Raw genomic sequence first — 9,783 nt, forward strand, 5'->3', positions numbered from 1 at the left:
GCTCAGTGAGGAGGATATTCTCTGGTCAGTCCCCGATCCCCAGATTAGTCCCATTAGGATCTGGTCAACACTGGCAATGCAACTTAATTCACTCTCGTTGGCCTCGTCACTAAGGGCATGTAATGGGCGTACCAAATCGGACCGCCCCGGACAACTTACATTTAATCGAGCAGGTCAAGCATCCTTACTTGACTATATTCTGGTAGAAACAAGATCGTGGGGATGGGTCCTTGACTTTCGAATCACTATTAGACATGATAGTGATCATAACGACTTGATTTTGAGCCTGAGAGCAGAGGACCTTGGTAGTTCTAACTCTGCTGCCCCAGTGGATAGACCGCCCGAGCACTAACATTGACTAACAATAGAAGAAATGTTAGATGGGGTTATATACAACACTCACCCCCTAAGCTGGCCAACGTTTATCAGGCAGCCATTCCGTCACTGACTAAAATGTGGGAGGTAGTGCAGGCGAGGGGTCCCCTACTGGAGCTGGACAAGGCAGCTCTTACGCACCAAGAGCTACTGGAGAAGTTGGTGGATGTATTCCATCACCTGATGTGGGGGAGGGAACCCAAACGATTTAAATGTCCTTGGTTTAATGACAAGTGCTGTGTGGCCAAGCAAGCCCTACTAGCGGCATTGAAAGCGAAGGACAAGCCCTCAATTAAATCTACCCGGGCCGGTTATAAAGAGATAACCAAACAGCAAAAGAAAACCTGGGAAAGTGACAGATGGGAAACTCTCAGGATTGCCCTAGATAATAAGGATTTGAAAACTTTTTGGGCAATAGTAAGCTCTGGTGATAGGGAAAGGAGCTTGTCTATAGAGCCAAATATAGCTCCTGAAGTATGGGAGTCCCACTTCGAGTCGCTGTACTCAGCTAGGGAAGACCGTCCCGACTGTACCGGTAATCCCGCTGTAATATTAGAACCTGACAGTGAGGGGATCACTGAGATCACCATGACCGAAGTAGGCAACGCTATTAATAGACTCCATAGCAATAAAGCGCCGGGCCTAGATAAACTACCAGGTGAACTTTACAAAGAGGATCCCAAAATCTGGGTACCCTATCTGTGGGTTCTATTTAATGTTATGAAAGGCATGAAGCCCCCCCGGACACGTGGTGTGGGGCCGAGATTGTTCCCATACACAAAAAAGGCTGCCCTCTTCTCCCAATCAATTACAGGCTGATCAGTTTAATCAATACCACCCAAAAACTTTTTGGTCTTGTCCTTTTAGATTGACTCCAGGGCTGGATGGAAGAAAAAATTGATTTTGACCCCATATCTGGCTGGCTTCAGATCAAACATGTCAAAGGCTCCATCAAGACAACTTTGCCCAAGTGAGATGTGGAAAATACGGGGAGCTTACCTCGCGCTTCCCAGTTAGGAAAGGGGTTCGCCAGGGCTGTGTCCTGGCCCCCACTTTATTCTGCCTCTTTTTCAACGGGCTCATTGACCATCTCAATAGAATTAAAGACAATGATGCCCCAAAGTTAGCCTCAGGGAGGGTGCCGGCGCTGGACGACACCCTCCTACTTGCTAAAACACCAATGGGTAGTCAGCGTATTCTGGATGGGTTTGCTAATTTCTGCAAGCTCAGGGGATTGGAGATCAATATTTTAAAAACAAAGTATATGGTCTTCAACCCCCCTAAAACTACTCGCCCCAAACCATCTCTTTATGGAATTCCCCTGGAAAGAGTTAAGGCGTTTGATTATTTGGGTGTAACTTTGTCCGAACACTTTAAATGGGGACCACAGATGACAAAGGCAAGGCTCAGGCTTACACAGACGGTGGGAGGGATTATGAAATTACATAGCTCCTCTGCATTTAAACCGGCGGGCCCTTTGGTGGAAGTTTATAAGGCACACGCACGGGGTGCTACTTTATATGGTGCAGAACTGTGGGGGCACCGACCCTCTTCTGATCTGAGTAAGGTGGAAAATAGCTTCTTGCGGCAGCTCCTAGACCTCCCTCGTAGTACTCCCCTGCTGCCTATTCGCATGGACTTGAGTATTAGGCCCATAGATGAGGAGATCGCCCTTAGACCCATCACATTTTGGCGTCGTCTATGGGCGACCCCGGAACAGTCCACCTTTAAGGAATGTTTAGCTCCCTGTACTCTTAAGAAAATTTCCTGGTTAAACCATATAAGTTAGGTATGCCAGATTTATGGAGGACACCTGACATAACATGCCCAATGACCCCCAGGGTGGCTATAGTTGGATGTTATAGATCCCACAAACTAGCGGTTACCCAGGAAAGTTCTTCTCACGGTCGTTTGACTATGGAGTTTCTCCAAGTCAAAGACGTGTTCAAAAGGGAATCCTTTCTGGATACCATCGAACCCCCTTTAGCCATGAAACTTTATGTTCAGTTTAGGATAGGGTCCCTCCCACTTCATTCTTTTACCAGCAAATGGGCTAAAGAAAGCAATAGTGAATGCCCCGCTTGTAAATACAAGGAAGAGTCAATTACCCACATTTTCTTTTTTTTGTCCAGCCTATCTCATGCCGCGGAAGCATTGGCTAATCCAACTGTGCAAGAACATCGGCTTTGTGCGTTGCGCGGAGGCACTGAGGGTCTTAAAATATGTAACTCACCCACCAATAGTGTTTGCTGTTTCATGCTTTTTAAACTCAATGTGGTTCATTAGGCGTCCCTTTTTAAAGTAGTTGATTCCGGGAGGAGAGAAATAGTTGATTACGCATAGGATCTAGGTTATATCCATTCCTAACTTTGTAAAATTTTTATCTTCATTTTTATTGCATCCTTTTTAATCCTTTTTATGACATTAACAAAAAAAAAAATATATATATATATATATATTTTCACTGAAAAAACCATAGGTTTCACATACGTTATAGTTAGGAATTAGCAATTAAAAAACCTTGCAAATTCACTTAAAAAACCATAGGTTTCACACATGTTATAGTTAGCTGGACATTTCACTCATGAAAAACCATTGAAATTCCCCCGTTATAGTTAGTGCAGGCAACTATAACTCACGCGACCGCAATCCTCTGCTGATGACGTCAAGATATTACATCACTGTATTTAGACACTTATTTACCCATGTCTTCTTCCATAAATTTTTAGCTATACATATATTACAAATATTTTTTTTTCAGAAAGACACATATGTCATCAGTGATGTAATATCTGACATCATCAGCAGAGGATTGCGGTCGCGTGAGTTATAGTTGCCTGCAACTGTGTGAAACCTATGGTTTTTTCAGTGAATTTGTACGGTTTTTTAAATGCTAAGTTATGTATTTTTTTTTTTTAAGGTTTTTCACCATGCGCGTGCGCGGTGGGCGCATGGTGCGCTTCGCGCACCGCATGCCCACGTTAAGGAAATTTTGGCCCTTGGGGGTCCTTCTGGGACCCCCTGACAAAGGCTAGGGGGTCAGGAACTGTCCACCCTGCCCCCTTTTCACGTTCTCCACCTTTGTTTTTCACCCCCTCAGACTGCGAGAGACAAAATGGCGGCCGACACTTCCTGGTTTCGACCGATTCGAATATTTACTAAGATCTAACAACCAATCAGAATCGCGCTCGCGCACGGCAGCGTGCGCGTACGGTAAGTTTTACCGTACGCGCACGGTGCACGCTTATAGATATATATATGCTTTTAAATGCTATTTTCTCAGGAAATACTGAACAGATTTACACCAGACCTGCAGAAGGCACATCCCTGACCTGAGGACTACCTCTCTGCCAAATTTCAAGTAATTCTGTTCAGCCGTTCGGGCTGTAGCTTGGACTAAAGGTCCTATGGAAAAATGCATGGGGAAAATGCGTTTTGGGACCCCCCCTTTTTCTTAGCCCCTGCTTGACGAATCCCCCCAAGACTTTCAGGGAAGGAGCGGAGCAGAGCGCCCCACCTATTTTGAAAATTTCGCGAGGATTCTTCAATCAGCGCCAAAGTTATTCCAAATAGAATGTTGCGGATTTCCTATGGAAACACGATCCTAACTATAACTATCTACTGGTGACCGCCAGTAGATAATAGATAATATATATATATATATATATATATATATATATAATCACCATTCATATGGCAGAGTTCCCTTTTTCTTCCTTATGTGTATCTTTGTAAAACTGTTGTGAATTCAACGAAAATGAACTCGGTAATATTGAATGTATTATTGCAAATATTTTTTAAGCGTGTTAATGTTTTATTGTCAAATTTACTTTTATGGTCTTTTGTGGCCAAAATAAAGTTTTTGGAATGGAATGGCAATAACAGATATAAGCGAACTGTATTGAAAGATGTACACATCTATTCACAAATAAAATCATCAAACCCCTTAGGTGGCTCTATTGCCCTACTCTGTGACCCCCACCCCCTTATTTTCAATTAGCAAACATTTACTGCAACCTCTCCACCGAATTGTACACACCGGTGTTACTGTCGTCTTGGTCAACAAAAACAGCATCCCAGACCTCCTTTCCTTAATTGGATACAGTAGGTTTATATCCGTCAGTCATGAAGATTTCTTCAGAGTCCTTAATAGAATTAAAACTTTCCGTTACGATAGCTAGGAAATTTTTCATTCTATGCCAGGACCGGAGGCGAGGATTATGCTAGTTTAAAGCTTGCTCACCACCAAGTGAGCCATATCGATAACCGGTTTGAAATAAAACCGCTTACAGGGAGAGTCTGAAGACCAATCTGCCTCGTTCAGAATGCCTTCTATACGAGCTCCCAGGGTAAATGCTTTGGAGGCCATCGTAGAATGTGCTCCAAAAGCACACAAGTCGATCCCGGCTTCGTGCATCACCCACCTTACCCAGCGAGCAATTGTGGGGGAAGACACAGCCTTATGAGGCTTCTTGAAAGAAATGAGAAACTGGCGTTCCCCAGGAGGGCGGAACTCCTCTGACATCACTTCATATGCCTTGAGGCAAGCAACCACACACAGTTTAGGGGAATCCAGAAATGCGGGATACGAGATGGATTTCGTTCCACACTTGGTGCATCTATGGATAGTAAAAGTAACCCCCGTAGGGGAAAAAATTCGACCCGAGACATCCAGGGCTTTAACATCCGAGACCCGTCTGCAAGGCACCAGACAAAGCAACATGGCCAATTTCGCAGAAAGCTCCTTCCTAGAAAGGAACCTATTCGGCTGCCAGGATAGCAGCAAATTCAGAACCCTATTCACATGCCATAGTTGGGAGTAACGAGGCTCAGGGGAAAATGACAGACGGATGCCACAGAGCAAACGACAGACCAAGGGGTGTTCCCCGACCGGTGAGCCATCAACCATGGCATGCCCAGCAAATATAGCAGAGCGAAAGGCATTGACGGTCCGATAGGCCAAACCCCCTTCCACTAGAGAGGACAAAAAACTTAAGATGGAGGACACATCTGCTGCCATGGGATCGACACTCCGTCGCACACACCAATGACACCACCGTACCCAGGAGGACCGGTATCTTTTGACGGTACTGTCAGCCCAGGCTCTAGCCAGGAACGCCGCAGCTGGTTCCTAAAGGCCCGCGACCTCCCATCGTCCCCTGTAATCTGCCATGCCATGAGGGTCAGAGACCCCTGTCCAATGAGAGGATGAGGATTCCCTGTCAGATCGAGGAGAAGAGTCGGAAACAGGGGGAGTGGGATTGGAAAATCCCAAGAAAGCTCCTGCAGAACCCAGACTTGCGATCTCCAAATCGGCGAGATGAGCACCACATCCGCTTTCTGGCGCCTCACCTGGGCTGTCACTCACGTGATCATGGCAAACGGGGGAAAGGCGTAACCCGCTTCCTCCCCCCAATTCTGACGGAACGTGTCCGACCTCTCCGCCAGGGGGTCCGGCCTCCAACTGAAGAACCATGGAAGCTGGTGATCTAGACGGGAGGCAAAAAGGTCCACCAAAAAGGGCCCCCAGAGACTCTGGAGGACCGCAAACTCTCCCGGGTGAAGCTTCCAGAGACTCCCGTCGTGAAAATGCCGCGACTGGAAGTCCGCCACCCGGTTGTCCTGGCCCAGAAGATACTCCTCTGTGACCGGTGATCCAGGCAGCACTGCCAAAAATTTGCTGCCAGACCGGAGAGAGCCTTTGAGCGCGCGCCCCCTAGATGGTTGATGTATTCGCCGACACATTGTCCATCCTGAGGAGGACGCAGGACTATATCGAATCCTTGGTACAGCACTGGATCGCGAACGAGCCCGCCAAAAGCTCCAAACAATTGATGTGTAATTTCTGCTGCGACGGAGAGGACACACTTCCCGTGGTGAAGTCGACACACTGCACGCCCCAGCTGGACCTGCTCGCGTCGAACTCTATAACAATATCTGGTGTGTACCCAAAAATGGCTCGTCCATTCCAAGCCTCCATGTGCGAGAGCCATCATTGGAGCTCCTCTCTGGCATCCGCTGAGAGAGCCAGTTTGTGGGAATAAGAAAGGCCTTTGCGCCGCCTTGAGATGCTGAAGGGCTCTGTAATTTTCTGAATGGAGTCCGACAGAAGACCGATAATGTGTCTGAAAGAGATCGGAGACTGGGATAAAGACCTCCGAATTTAGTGATGAATTTTCGTCATCTTGCGCGAGGGAAGGCTGAGGGTGTACTCCACGGAGTCTATCGTAAAGCTGAGAAAAAGAACCGTCTGAGACGGGACCAGGGTAGACTTGGCCTCGTTGATGACAAACCAGAGGCTCGGAAGGAGGTCGACCGCCTACTGCAGGTGACGCGAGAGCATCCGAGGATCCTGAGCCATCTAAAGAATGTCGTTTAGGTAGACGATTAATTTCATGCTCGACGTCTGCAGGCGCTCGATCACCGGCCGAAGGGCCTTGGTGAAGCGCCAAGGAGCGGAGGACAGGCCGAAGGGCAGAGTGGTGAACTCGTAAGTCTCGCCCCTCCAGGAGAACTGAAGAAACCGACGATGAGGCGGGAAAACCGGGATCGTCAGGTAAGCGTCCTTGAGGTCGAGATGCGCCATCCAATCGTTGGGGCGAAGAACATCGCGCAGCAGATGGATGCCCTCCATCTTGAAGTGGCGGTAGACTAACCACTCGTTGAACTTGCGCAGATTTATAACCGGGCGCTTTCCCCCATCTGGCTTGTCCAATAAAAAGAGATTGCTGATAAAACTATGGGGGTGAGAGCAATAGCCCCTTTGTCCAGGAGAGACTGCACCTCTCGATCGACTAGAACAGAGTCTGCGACGGAAAAACAGAGCGGACGGGGAGTCACGGGTTGCGAAGGAGTTCGGAGAAACTCTATGTGGAAACCCTGCTCCGTCTGCAGGAACCAGGCGTACCCCGTGATGGAATTCCAGGTCAGGATAAAACGCACCAGACGGCCCCCCACTTTTAGAAGGGAAGAAGGGAGAACACTCACCAGAAGAAGTGGAGATGCCACCACCGCTTCCTCCTCTGTTCTTGTCTCTCCGGCCTTGGGTGGGGTAAAAGTTGCCGATGCGGGCCTGGTCTTGGTACTGCCTGTTATCGGAGCCTTGTTCCCTGTGTTGATTGGGACAGCCGGACGAGCAGCCCCTTCCTCGTCCAGCCCCTCGGAAAACCCGAGGGCGAAACACTTTTCTGATAGCGGACTGCGCCCGGTCCAGGGAGGTAAAGATATTAACAAACCGCCCCAACTCTTTTATAAAGGGTTCACCAAAGAGGCCGTCCTGTGCCACAGCGCCCGCCTCAGAGTCGGCCAGATCCCCCAACTTCGGGTCTACTTTAATCAGAAGAGACCGGCGCTGTTCCATGGAAATAGCACAGTTGGCATTTCCCAGGAACACCACCACACGCTGAGCCCACAAGGACAGATGTTCAGGAGAAATGAGGGAACCAGAAGCCTTGGCATCCTCCACCATGTCTAGGATCTTGGTAGCTGGGCCCAGGATATCAAGGAGCTTGTCCTGGCACGCCCGCCAGGACCTGTCGATGCCCTTTTTAGGATCTTTGATAAACTTCTGAAGGAAGGTGGCCATTCTCGGCTCGATGCCGGGCGAGGCGGCCACTTTCCCCTCCAGGGAGGGGCGAGGACATTCTGCCCTAAGACAGTTGCGAGTCGCGGGTTCGAGCGGGCGGTGGATACGACTGGCCACATATTGGGCCACCTTGTCCGAGGGGGCCTAGTCGGAGGAACGTGGATGAAGAACATCATCAGGACCCAACATATCTGCACAGAGATTCTGCCTGTCCGAGGAAGGATCTGGGTGAGAAGGGCGCCAAGGCCTCATGGGGCCGGCTGCGTCATCATCATCGTCCTGGTCATCATCCTCAACAGGAACCAGGGGCATTGGAGGGGTATTGGAAGGGTCCGGTTGTGGGGCAGTACTGGCAAGAAATGCCTGTTTGAGGCGGTCAAAGGCATCGGTGTCTAGGCCAGCGGACTTGGCGCGCTTTGCCGGTGGTTGAGAGTCCGACAAAGGAACAGAAGACTGGAGGGCGGTAGAAAACCCCTGAGAAGCCTTCGCTAGGCAATCACAGGCTTGGTCTATCTTACGAACCAACCTCTGTTCAAGGGGTGTCATAGTCTGCTCCACAGCTTTGAGGATGGACGCATCTACTGCGTAATAGAAATCATCATTCTATTGAAGGGCCGCAAGGGGGTCTTGCTCCCACTGATCATCCTCATAGACGTCATCCTGGAATTCCGCCATGGCGAACAACTAAGCACCAGGGGAAGATGAGCAGGAACCAGGTGAGGGATTGTACCTCAGAATATAAGGGGAGCTGGGTGACAGCCTGATAAAGGCGGGCAATGCACACAATAACAAAAAGGGCTAAGCCCTGGACCCCAACAGCCCTGGTGCCAACAGATTGTGAGGGCAGCCTGCAGCAAAACGGGTCCCCAGCAGACTCTGTCTGCGATACTGACTCCCCAAAGAGGACCGTTTTTGGCCTAGAAAATACGAACCCCTAACTAAGCAACAAGACTGCTGACAACTGCCTAACAGCAGGTACCGACCCGTAATTACGGGCGTTCGGGGGGACGTAACAACCAACTGCAGCACGGGAATAATTCCCCAGCGAAATAAACAGGGATAATTCCCCAGATACACAACAGACCCAGGTCAGGGGTGTCACAGCAGGCAAAGGCCAGACCAGGTTCGCGCGGCAGCGGTGCTCTGGATCTAGACGTGATGTCAGAATTCGTGGAATCCAGAGTACGCATGCCGCGTCAAGCGCGTGACCCAAGCGCCCTCTAACGAGGCGGCGCTGTCACCGCGGGTCGCAGGCACCGAAGAACGAGGCCACTAGGGAGCTCAGCCGCCACACCGGCCGAACGCAAGCCGCCGAGTAGCGGCGGACTCGTAAGAGTATACACGCTGAAAGGGAAAACAAATCAGAAAACACACGGCGGATGCGCGGTTCCTGACATGCGCGCCACCTGCACACCGCTGTGAGGCAAATGGCAATGAAATCGCTATGGCGCTACATGCCTAAGTGCAACAACCCCAAGTACAGCAACAGCGCGAGAAGGAAAGCACCACGCTCTGCAATACAGAACTATAAAACAGTAATACAGAATAAACAATTTCAGTCACAAACACAGGTAGAGAAAAAAACGTTGGACTTATCTTGGCTGCAACCAGCAAAGAAAGAGGAGGAATGGGCAGAGACAGGGGACTACCAGCACATTGGGAGCCTGTGATTGGTGCAGAGCATGGACACTCTTGACTGAGACTCTCTATTGTTTTGTTTCTTATTCCCTATGGTTCATGGGAATAGTGGTTTGTTTTGCTTGACTACAAATGGCTGCTATTCAATAAAATGAAGAAAGAATAGCATAATCCTCGCCTCTGGT

This window comes from Triturus cristatus, chromosome 3_1 (genome assembly GCF_964204655.1).
Source record: "Triturus cristatus chromosome 3_1, aTriCri1.1, whole genome shotgun sequence".
Taxonomy (NCBI): domain Eukaryota; kingdom Metazoa; phylum Chordata; class Amphibia; order Caudata; family Salamandridae; genus Triturus; species Triturus cristatus.